The sequence below is a fragment of the Musca autumnalis genome, unplaced genomic scaffold (assembly GCF_047663935.1).
Source record: "Musca autumnalis isolate F117 unplaced genomic scaffold, ASM4766393v1 scaffold_36, whole genome shotgun sequence".
NCBI lineage: Eukaryota > Metazoa > Arthropoda > Insecta > Diptera > Muscidae > Musca > Musca autumnalis.
The window spans coordinates 238,157-250,107 of NW_027411933.1; the positions used below are offsets into that span (position 1 = coordinate 238,157).

Sequence of the window (11,951 nt, forward strand, 5' to 3'; positions counted from 1 at the left end):
GAGCGAGACACAGTACATACATTAAACAAGCGTGACAAACCTCTGATGTGGTTTAGCGTATGTGGTACTGGAGGTGTCGGCTGCGGCTTAGCTCGCCGGATGGGGAGGTTCTTCCACGCTTGAGGCTTCACATTTACTTTTTTGTACCACTATTTTGACTTATGAATTTAAATTAACATTTGGGTTGAGTAGCGGAGATTCTATTTTGAATATATAATTCATTTGGCCATTTTTCTATTAAAACCAATTTTGTCAAATCTCTTAAATGAAGCTATAGTACGTTTACATCTACGAAATCGAGTGGATTTCGTAACTGTAAATGTACTATTAGATGTTGGAGCTTCTAATGGCTGCCCACCCCATATGACTTACAAAGTCATCCGTGACATTTTCGTAGCCATTTAATATTGTTTGAAAATGTCCCAAACAAATCTAATGATGCTTTAGTTTCCTCTACATTTTCAGCCTTATCACCAAATCTAACACATCATTTTTTTATGATTTTTACACAAAATTAAATTACATTATTTATTTAATAACAATAAATCTTATATAAGAAACAAATTATATAATAATTTTTTTTTATAAGTTTACATGCACAATTTTTGTTGTTGTAATTTTACAGCTTAAAGAAAATTTTGTATGACTTGATATTATTATTTTTTTGTATATTAATGCATTAGTATTACAATATACATGACTTCTTGATATAAATATAGTGCAGTATTTTTATATTTCCAATTGTTTTTCTAAAAAAAAATTACATATATTTCTTTATCCATGATTCATTTTATTACCTATACATACTTATATACACATACATTTCAATCAATGTAGGATTTTATACCTATATATATACATGTATATACATATATGTATATTTATGATTCTAAACTTATGAAAGAATGTCAAAATATATGTAATTTTTTTGAATTTAAATACACTTAATGATATTGAAATGGAAAATTAAATTTATATATATTTATGCATGTATGTTATCATATACATATATTTATAAGTTTAGTATGTTTTTTTTGCATTTCGGTTGCTTTTTGTATACATCTACATACATATATATTTTTCTATAATTTGTATATGCATATATTATATTTTAATTTAAATATACATTTCGTAATTTGTATTTACGACATATTTACAATGATTTCTAGGTAATGGTATTTAATCAATTAATTCATCAATTATATATGGCTTTTTTCTTGATTTTTATATACAATATTAATAGCTATTTGACTTTAATTTATCGCCATTAAATTAGTTTTTATCGTGATCAGCAAAAATATTTCAAATATGCATATATTTATGATTTTTTATTTATTTTTTATTTTTTTTTTGATACGTTTTCTTAATTTAGTGCTATTTTTCTTATATCATTATGATTCGTGATCTTTAGTTTACAATCAGTAATAACACACACTATACTATACACATCATATTTCAATCTCACCATACTTGTAGGGGTTAACCGGTATTTACTGTAGTTGAAATTCACAGCTGTTTAGGTTGAGTTGTCCAAATTGTAATTGTGCGAAACTTCTGTTCTCAGTTTTGTGGCAATTCCCTATATTTTGACAATTCTCTGTATTGTGGCAATTCTTTGAAGTGGGTGCCTCCACTACTTGAATTTGAGTACTGTACCGATGTTGATGTAGAAAGCTGATAAAGATGGCGTGCAAAACTTGGCTGAATTTGTCCCTCCTTTTATTGTAATTAAACAATTGCTAATAGTGTTTGTACACGAGTAAGGAGTAATTTATCTTAATTATATTTGCTTTTTATAACTCAGAAATTAAATTAAAGTTAAACTACTTTAATATTCTTAAAGTTGCACTGGTCTTATCACATGTGTGGTTTGATCAAGAAAGAAAGAAAAAGTTGCAGCTAACTTAATAATCATTCCCTACGAAAAAAGCGTGTTGGATATGAGCTCTGTGCTTTGAAATTATGTGGCAATGCTTGTTTGGGTTTTACTTGAGGTTTGACAAATGTTATTGTGAATTATAATTCTATTACAATATCAGAGCGTCTGTTTATATTTGGGTTTGCTAGTTCACTTTTAAATATTTTGTCCAATAAAGTAAAAATAATAGAAAATATAATCTTTGCCGGTCTGTCGTCACAAAGCCAACAGTTTTATTGAAGCCTGTGGAAAGAAAAATGTTGGGAATAGACAATAATAAACAATGATATGTATGTGTACATGTCTGCAGCCTTTAGTCAGCGTTGTTATTGTAGCGAAATTTTTATTCGCATGTCAAAACAACGAAATTGCCTGTCCATACACATATAGATGGAAATAATATGCATGGTGGACAAAAAAGATAAACAAAAATGCTAGCATTGTCTAATATGGCCTGGTTGCTTATTCATAATGTTGCATTTATTGGTAAGTACATTTGGCAAATATTGGTGGTTATCAGTTAATGATTGATCTTTTCAGGAATCGCCTTGTCTCAGCAGAAATGGTTCATGGGAAATTAGCCATAACAATAGGCTACGGCAGCACAATGGGAAGGGATTTTACTATGTAAATGTCAAAGAATGTAACACCAAAAGGATTTGAATTTACCTGTTAAACACTTTGGCCTTTTGCAGTTATCAGATTATTATTTCTGTTCTGTTTGTTGGCCGGTGTATTTTTGTTATTGCTGTCTGCCCAATGAAGTAAGTGAACGACGCCAACAAGGCACATATTGGTTGACCATGTTTGTGTGGTGTCTTATTGTTTAGTTGTGAAACAGACAGTGAATGACAGCAAACAAAACAAACATTTTTTTGTTTGCCAATGGATATGGATGTAATTGAAAATATGATCACCACTTTTTCAATTGGAATAAAGACATATTTTCCACCAGACTTGAAGGCAATAATATTACACTTCGTAAAGCAGTTGTACTTGAACATAAAAATTTTGATTTCTAATATAACATGTAAGTATTTTTTTGACTACTTGCTTACAAATAGTAATGTTTATATTTTTAGGATTGAAATCAAGGTTAGGTGAATGCAAGTATCAGTAAATTGAAATTATGGGATGTAAATATAATTGGTGATTTGTCTTTGGTAAGCTGGTAAATGCAAATATGATGGTGAAGAAAATTCAAGTAGTATGCAACCTTTTGTGTGCAAGATTGTACAATGTTGTTTGAGAGTAGACCATCGAACATTACCACAATTGGACAAAGGCATGGGTGAATATTATTTGCTGACTACCTATGTTCGTTGTGCATGAAAGTGATTAAGATTCACGAAATTAAACCATCGATTTGTTTATGAGTGCTGACGTGTGAAGGAAGGTTTGCTATGGTCATAGATCTTTGGTCTTTTGTTGACATTGCAAATGAGTATGATGCTGCTGTAAAGTCCTTGTCGTTACCTGGCCGTATTATATGTTCGCTCCAGGATATTTTTCCATGAACGTAAATATTCTTTGGAGTTCCTTTTTTATGTTTTTAATAATTTTCTTTTTTCTATTTTCAGATAGAAAGTTTGTTGATGATTTCATTAATATTTTGTTTATTTATTTATTTCAGATAATGCGAGGGCATCCAGTTATAAATACGCTTGCACGTAGGGCTGTTAATGGTTTTGTAACTTTTGGTTGAGTGTATTTTGCCTGCATTAAATTCATACAATAAAGATATTCCTGCACCGAAATACAATAGGAACAACGCAATCTGAATATGGAGGTAATGCTGAGCTTTGAAATTATTGGAATATGTGTGGATATTGCTGTTTGAATGCAGGCTGTCGAACAGTATTCCCATTGAACAGTAGATTGTCTGTTTGCTACCTAACTTTGCTATGTATGAAAGTGAGATGTTATCAGTTTATGAGTACTGGCATGAAAATGAATGTTTGCTATGGTCATGGTAGTTACCTTTATGTGGTTGTTGATGACGTTGGAACTTAGTAGCAGCATTCCTAATGCTGTTGTACAATTCTTATCCGGTACCTGGTCGTATTGCGTATGTATTCGGGGATATTACTACACGAAGATAACTATTCTATGGACTTTATGTTTTCAATATCTTTACTAATGATTTCCTTTTTTGTTTACAGGTATATAATGTTCTATAATTTGATTAACATATTGTTTTTTTTCAGATAACGCAAGTAAATTTGGCATCAATACTCTTGCATGTAAGGCTGTAATTGAATTTGCCATTTTTGTGTCAATTTGTGTTTCCTGCCTAAACTTCATATAAGAACGTTTCTGCATCGAATCAAAATGGATGTGGAATAAAAGAAATGTTTGTGGATTTGACTGCTTGACTTACGTTTGGTAATGCAGCAAATGATTATTTACGGACCCGGTTATTGGATTAGTAGTAAGAAATTATTGTTGGTAGCTATACAATAAGCATTTAGATGTATTTTGAAATAGAGTAATAGCCGGTTTGTATTATAGCTTTTTGTAGAGGAACCTTCTTTATGAGTAGTTATTTGAAATATAAGCAATGGAATTGACATATGAAACCCTGTAGGTTTGTTAAATCCGTTTATATGTTAACGTACTATAATAGGCCATACATTTATATATATTTTCATGACTGATAGATGTAATTTTCCCATAAAGAGAGTGTTGTAGTAAACTTTAATAAGCTACTGTTTAAGATGTTGTGCGTGTATTATTCCAATCAGTTGTCCTTTGAAGTTTTCTACTTCATATTGGTTATTACCAATTCTCTTTCTTATACGGCATTTCAACCAAAGCTTGCAAAGTTTTGCATTTATGCCTTTAGCGAAATTACTTTGAACAAAGTTTTTTCTAAACACCTCTTGACCTGGCTTATATGAAACAAAACGACTCCTCTTATTGTAATTTCGCTCGTTACGTTCATATGCTTGGTGAATTTGGTCTTTTATTTTTTTGTGTACTAATTGCATTTGTGCCGATTTAGGAAGTACAAGAACTTCACCATCCTCTAGTGCCCCTAGTTTTCTTAATATGCCATAGGCATCTGCATGGGTAATCATATTATATCCCATTAGTGCGAAATAGGGTATTGTACCTGTAGACGAGTGTACAGTGGTACGCAGTAAACATTCTACCTTTGAAAGATTTTCATCCCAACGACTTTGGTCTGATTGAAGATAACTGCGTATGCCACATAGGATATTTTGGTTGACCCTTTCGCTGGCAGTTGCTTGTGGTGAATGAATGGGAGTTCTCAAATGTTTGATTCCGAACATTTGTAGCATTTTTTGAAACGCTTCAGAAGTGAATTGTTTGCCGTTGTCAGAGTGGACATCTTCCGGCACACCAAACTTATGAAAGATTTCTTCGACAAGAAATCTGTTTACAGCATAAACCGTCGCCTTAGCCATTGCTTTAAGAAGGACGAATTTCGTTTTATGGTCCAGGACTATAAAAATAAATGATTTTCCCGATTTTGTACGAGGATATGGCCCCAAAAAATCAATATAAATTTTTTGAAAAGGCCTTTGAGTGTTTACCTCTGTTCCTAAGGACTTGTTTTGGGTGTTTTATTTCTTTGCACAATGTGCAATTGCTAACAAATTCCTTGATTTGTATGGTCATAGATGGCCAGTAGAAATATTCTCTAACGTTATAGAGTGTTTTTGCTGTACCTCCATGAGATGTATTATCCTCATGTGATTTTTTTATGACTTCATTGGTTAACTTTGCAGGTAACCATATTTTCCAACAATCGCATTCATTTTCTACCTCGTCTCTATTAAATTTAACACGTTTGTAAACGATGCCATCACAGACCTTTAAATCTGGTAGATGACTTTTGTTTTGCTCGATGGTGTCTATCAATGAGAGATATTTTTCATTTCTGAATTCTTCCAAATTGAAGTCAATGAGACCATTTGAAATGGATATTTCATCCATGTCCAGTCGCGACAACATGTCTGGAACAACGTTCTTTGTGCCTTTTCGGTGTTCAATGTTAAATTTATAGCCCTGGAGTTTTAAACTCCACCGAGCTAATCTACCGTTTAGGTCATTTTGTCGCATTAGCCATTGTAAATTTGAGTGATCTGTTATCACCGTAAATTCGATTAATTCGACGTATTGTCGAAATCTCTCAATGGCTAATATGACCGCTAAACACTCTTTCTCTGTTGTTGAGTAGTTGCGCTGTGCAGAATTTAATTTCTTGGAAAAATACTCAATTGGATGTTCACCATCCTCATTGTCTTTTTGGAAAAGTACGGCCACTATACCAACAGTTGAGGCGTCACACTGAATAAAAAAAAGGTTTCCCAAAATCTGGACTTGAAAGTACTGGACTTGTCATTAACCGATCTTTAAACGTTTCAAATGCCTTTAATGCTTCTGGAGTTAAAGTGAATTTAGGAGACTTTTTAGAGTGTCTGTGAGAGGTGCTGTCAGAGTAGAATACTCGTGGATAAACCTACGGTACCATCCAACAGTACCGAGGAATTTCCTAACATCTTTTGGACTTTTGGGTGGCTTTTGTTCATTACAGCCTCAATTTTTCCAAAATCTGGCTTTAGTTTCCCCCCTCCCACAATGTAACCGAGATATTTTAGCTCTTTATGTCAAAACTTCGATTTTTGCATGTTTATTGTTAGCCCTGCTGCTGACAATCTCTCTCCAACTATCTGTAACATTTTCGTTTGTACATCGAAATTAGGTGACACTACCAACAAATCGTCTAGGTAGACGAAAATCCGATCTCGCAATTCTGACGGTATGACCTTATCCATTAGGCGGCACATCCGTTGAGCAGCATTGCACAGTCCAAAAGGCATCACTTTAAATTGATAATGTGGCCGGCCTTGGACTGTAAATGCTGTCAACGGACGGCTAGATTCCTCTAATGGAATTTGCCAGAAGGCGTCTTTAAGGTAAATTGCTGGGATGTAGTGGGTGTCTCCTAATCGTGCTAATAGGCCATCGATGTTAGGGAGAGGATAAGCATTTTTCTTTGTAACTTTATTTAGCTCCCTAGCATCTAGACATAATCGGTTTTTGTTGGGTTTAATAACCCAACATTTTCAGCTACCTCAATTACATCTAACTCCAACATTCTGTCGAGTTCTGCATACATTAATGATTGTACTGCAGGACTCACAGGAAAATAACGCATTTTCTTAGGGGGTGCCTGTCCAATATCTATACTATGTGTTTCTACTTTTGTCCTACCTAAGCCGTATTTTGTATAGCATCGAAAAAACAGTTTAACAGTCTCCAGAATAACTTCTTGTTCTTTTGACAATTCATGCATTTGAGTGTTGTTTTCTATAGGTAAAGAAATTTCATTAATTGTGTCAGTTTTTAAACATATTGAGATACCAAGCTTCTGCCAAAAGTCATATCCTAATATCAGCTGTTGCTTCAAATTAGGCACTAGGTAAAAAATTACCTGTTGTTCTGATTTACCACATTATACATTAAGTTTCACTTTACCTATTATGAGTTGATTTTTGCCATCAGCAGTTTTAATTGTCGATTTATAATTTATAATTTCTGCATGCATTTTTTAACGTTTTCGAGACAATCTTTATCTAAACAACTTATCGAGGCTCCACTGTCCGTCAGTCCTCTAAATTCTATACCTATTAAACTAACACTCATGTAGGGACGTATATCAAAATCGGTGTCAATACATGCTGAAGCAATTTCCCTACGTTCTTGTTTTCTTCTAGCATAACCCTTTCGAGCATTCACTACCTTTTTACTTAAAACTGGTACGAAATCCTTGAAGATTTCTTCACGTTTTTCGTTATAAGTTTTAAGCCTTTCTTCGTATATTAAATTTGGATTAATGGAATTGAATTGTTTTTGTTTAATTTTTTGGTCAGATTTAGGATTTGTTTTGTTTTTATATTCAGGAATTGTGTTTTCGTTTTGTATATTATTAAGATTTATGTTCTTTACTGAGCTGGCTTCTCCTTTGAAAATGCTGGCCCAGTTCTCATCATGTTCCGAGGGTTGTTTCCCGAACATTATAACGGGTGGTTTTATCTAGGGCTGAGGTAAGCTCAGACGCTGCCAGGGTTGACCTAAGGACCCACAAACCTTAAGTAAAAACACGAGTGTTTACAATTTCAATATTTATTATAAAACTCTTGGTGTTGGATATACGAACAATATTTGTGAGGAATATGGATGAGATGTGTGTGTTGATAACCAGTGCCAATTGCGTTGTTGTAATAGGCTCGTTGGTAGCCGGGTTGTTGTTGTCGACTCGATGGCAATCGTGTATGTTTGCGTCGGGTCTGATGTATTCGGATGCTGTCGGCTATTCGGGTGACTGTAAACTCGGCAGTCGTCGGGTGTATGGCTCGGCTCTGTGGTGTTCGGATCGTTGTCGGCTCGTTGACAATCGTCGTGTGTGTGTTCGGCTCTGTAATATTCGGTTTACTGTCGGCTCGTTGACAATCGTCGTGTGTGTGCGTGTTCGGTTCTGTAGTATTCGGGTTACTGTCGGCTCATTGGCAATCGTCGTGTGTGTGACTCGGCTTGGTAGTGCTCGGATTGTTGTCGGCTTTTTAGCAATCTTCGGGTATATGGCTCGGCTCTGTGGCATTCGGGTTGCTGTCGGTTCGTTGGGTATGTGGCTCGGCTCGGCTCAGCGGTATTCGGGTTGCTGTCGGCAGTCGTCGGGTGTGTGACTCGGCTCGGGTTGCTGGGGGAAGAGATCAGTTAATGGGAGCTGGCTAAGAGCATGGAGCTGGCTATGAGCTTGAGCTGACTGTGAGCTGAGAGCTTGCTAAGAGCTGTGAGCTTGCTAAGAGCTGGGAGCTTGCTATGAGCTGGGAGCTTGCTATGAGCTGGGAGCTTGCTAAGAGCTGTGAGCTTGCTAAGAGCTGTGAGCTTGCTAAGAGCTGTGAGCGTGCTAAGCGCTGAGAGCTTGCTATGAGCTGGGAGCTTGCTAAGAGCTGAGAGCTTGCTATGAGCTGGGTCGAATCGTAGCTAACTAGTATGGTAGACTGCGGACGAGCCACACGTCTGTTCGTACTCTGTTCGGCTGGTGATCGACGACTTCGGTGAATAAAACCAGAATACATATTCGGGTAGTTATGCGGAGTGAATGCGAATTGTTGTGTAACAGTGATTGTAGTTAATTACACCGAAGTTAAATGTATCCACTATGCTAACTGTGCACTTGTAGTTGATGGAAATGAATGCGTGTAGGGGTATATGAAACGGTCACGTTACAACATCTAGGACATTTAGGAGAGGTAACAGCATCGAACCCACATTTGAAACAAAACACTTTCCTTTCTTCTACACGACATTCAATAAAAGTATGTCCTCCTTGTTTGCAATTCCAGCAAACTAATTGTCTGGATTGTATATTTTGATGCAATGCTTCAATTTCATATGTTTGTGTGTCGATGTTGTTGGTGTATTCGTCCAACTCACTCACTCGCTTATACGTCTGATATTGTTGTTGTTGCCTATGTGAATATCTCTTGGATAGATTTCTTTCCGCCCGTTTACATTCCTCAATCAGTTCATCTACAGTTTCAATATATTTAGGGTATATAAGTTGCATCAAACCATCCTTCAGGTTGTCCTTTATGACTTGTACAATCTCGTACTCAGGTAATGGTAATCGCATCTGATTCCTCAGCCTTATAATTTCTGAAATGAAAGAGTCAGCATTTTCGTTTGGCAGTTGTCGTCTATCCATTATTTTTCGCTGGATCTCAAAGTCACTTTGAAAATTACGAAATTTTTTTATAAAGTGATACTTTAAGTTATTCCACTCGCAGTGAGGATTTTGTTGGCGGAACTCCCATATCCAATCCTGTGCTTTACCACTTAATAGATGGTGAAATCCTTTCACAAATATATTCCAAGGACAATTGTAGTCTAGACGAAGAGCTTCTGCTCGGAATACGAAGTCTTCCACACTGACAGTTTTAGAGGATCCGTCGTATTTCAGACCCCATTTTTGTAATTGTAGTGGAGTAATCGGTTGATATCCCATTGAAAAGTTTTGAGCAAAGTACTGTTGTGGTTGTGTCTGTTGATGAAAAGAGTCATACCATTGTTGTTGTTGTGAATGAGGATTAGTGGTTGAATTATGCTGTTCATGTCGACTGTTAGTCCGTTGGACAGAAATTTGTTGTTGAGAATGCCCAATATTCGTGTCAGTTCTGTTAAAATTTCCAAATGAGGAATTTTGTTGGGAATGCAGATTTTCTCTTATTGCAGCTGGTAACATAACAGCTAGACTTTCTGATACAGTTCTCATAATGCTGGCTTGAGCTGCACCAACCGAGGCGTCAATATAATCTCGCAGATTTAGACCATTTGTATTGGCTTGTGAGTTATGATCCATATTTTGTTGTACTGGGGGTAAAGAATTTCCTTGATTTCGGCTTGACATTTCTGCAAATATTCTCTGAATTTCTTGGGCTGTATATTCAGGAGTGTTTATGTTATTGACCTCTGGCGACGATGTATTTTGTGGTTCAGTTGGTCTTGAAACAGGTATGGACATCAAAGGAGGAATGTTATTCTGTATTACAGTTTGATTAGCTCCTGGTGTATTATTTGTAGAAGCAGAGGAAGTATTTGCTTGAGTGTTTGTCTCAGTATTTGTCATTAGGATGAATGTTGGTATTTCAGAAGAACAGGTAGGAATGTACGAAGGATTATTTCTAGAAGCTATTCTACTCAATTGTCTGGAAGGTAATCTTCCTCTTCATGAAGGCATTATAAAAAGATATGTTTGATCTTAGGTTTGAGACAAAATTGTCTGAATTGGGATAATTTATTGTTTCAGTGGATAGCAAACAAAAGGTATGGCGATATAGAAATGATTTGAAATAAATTTAGGTTGTTTAAAGAATAGTTAAGAAACAAAAAGGAGATTTTTTACATATAGTTGTTAGTAACTACACATTTAAATACACACATTTACAAGTAATTGATATTGTTATTTTGTTCTATTTTACAGATAGACGAAATTTCATACATATAGTTGGCTGAATTTTTGTATCGGTTCGAGCTAAAGCAAAATATTTAAGAGATTTGATACAATCTTAATTTTAAAAAATCTAATAAATGATTTATCTCTAATTGATATTAGAAAAATATTTTAAGACTTTTCAAGATTGTAGAAGAGATATTTGTTTCTGTTTTATAAATAAAACATATAAAATCATATTGATTTTGAATAATAAAATGTCGGTGTTTTAATTTTTAGATATTTTCAATGATTTATAATCAAAAAGAATCCATACTAAAAAAAGAAGTTGGATTAAACCTTTCAATGACAGAATATATCATGTTTCAAATTCAAAACAGATTAATAATCAGCTACATAGCCGTTTTATAATGATTTTGATTTGAATATGAAACACACTTGAAATTGAAATTGATATTTGAAAGACCCATAATATAGTTGCGAGGCAGGCATGGTATATATATGTAATACCTTCCGGGACATCTATAATAAAGATCAATCTCTTATCAAGTATTGGATTATTGAATCTAAATTTTAAAATGCCCCACGTTGGGCGCCAAAATGTGACAAACCTCTGATGTGGTTTAGCGTATGTGGTACTGGAGGTGTCGGCTGCGGCTTAGCTCGCCGGATGGGGAGGTTCTTCTACGCTTGAGGCTTCACATTTACTTTTTTGTACCACTATTTTGACTTATGAATTTAAATTAACATTTGGGTTGAGTAGCGGAGATTCTATTTTGAATATATAAATCATTTGGCCATTTTTCTATTAAAACCAATTTTGTCAAATCTCTTAAATGAAGCTATAGTACGTTTACATCTACGAAATCGAGTGGATTTCGTAACTGTAAATGTACTATTAGATGTTGGACAAAGTCATCCGTGACATTTTCGTAGCCATTTAATATTGTTTGAAAATGTCCCAAACAAATCTAATGATGCTTTAGTTTCCTCTACATTTTCAGCCTTATCACCAAATCTAACACATCATTTTTTTATGATTTTTAC

The 11,951-nt window shown here is 34.8% G+C and overlaps 1 long non-coding RNA gene across 1 annotated transcript; it reads left to right on the plus strand.

The window, feature by feature from the left end:
• The first annotated feature begins 960 nt into the window (after positions 1-960).
• On the plus strand, positions 961-11,138 carry LOC141400528 (uncharacterized). Its single transcript, XR_012412136.1, has 6 exons — positions 961-2,404; positions 2,459-2,948; positions 3,001-3,437; positions 3,552-3,707; positions 4,126-4,349; positions 10,935-11,138. It is a non-coding gene; the product is annotated as an uncharacterized lncRNA (long non-coding RNA).
• Positions 11,139-11,951: the final 813 nt, after the last annotated feature.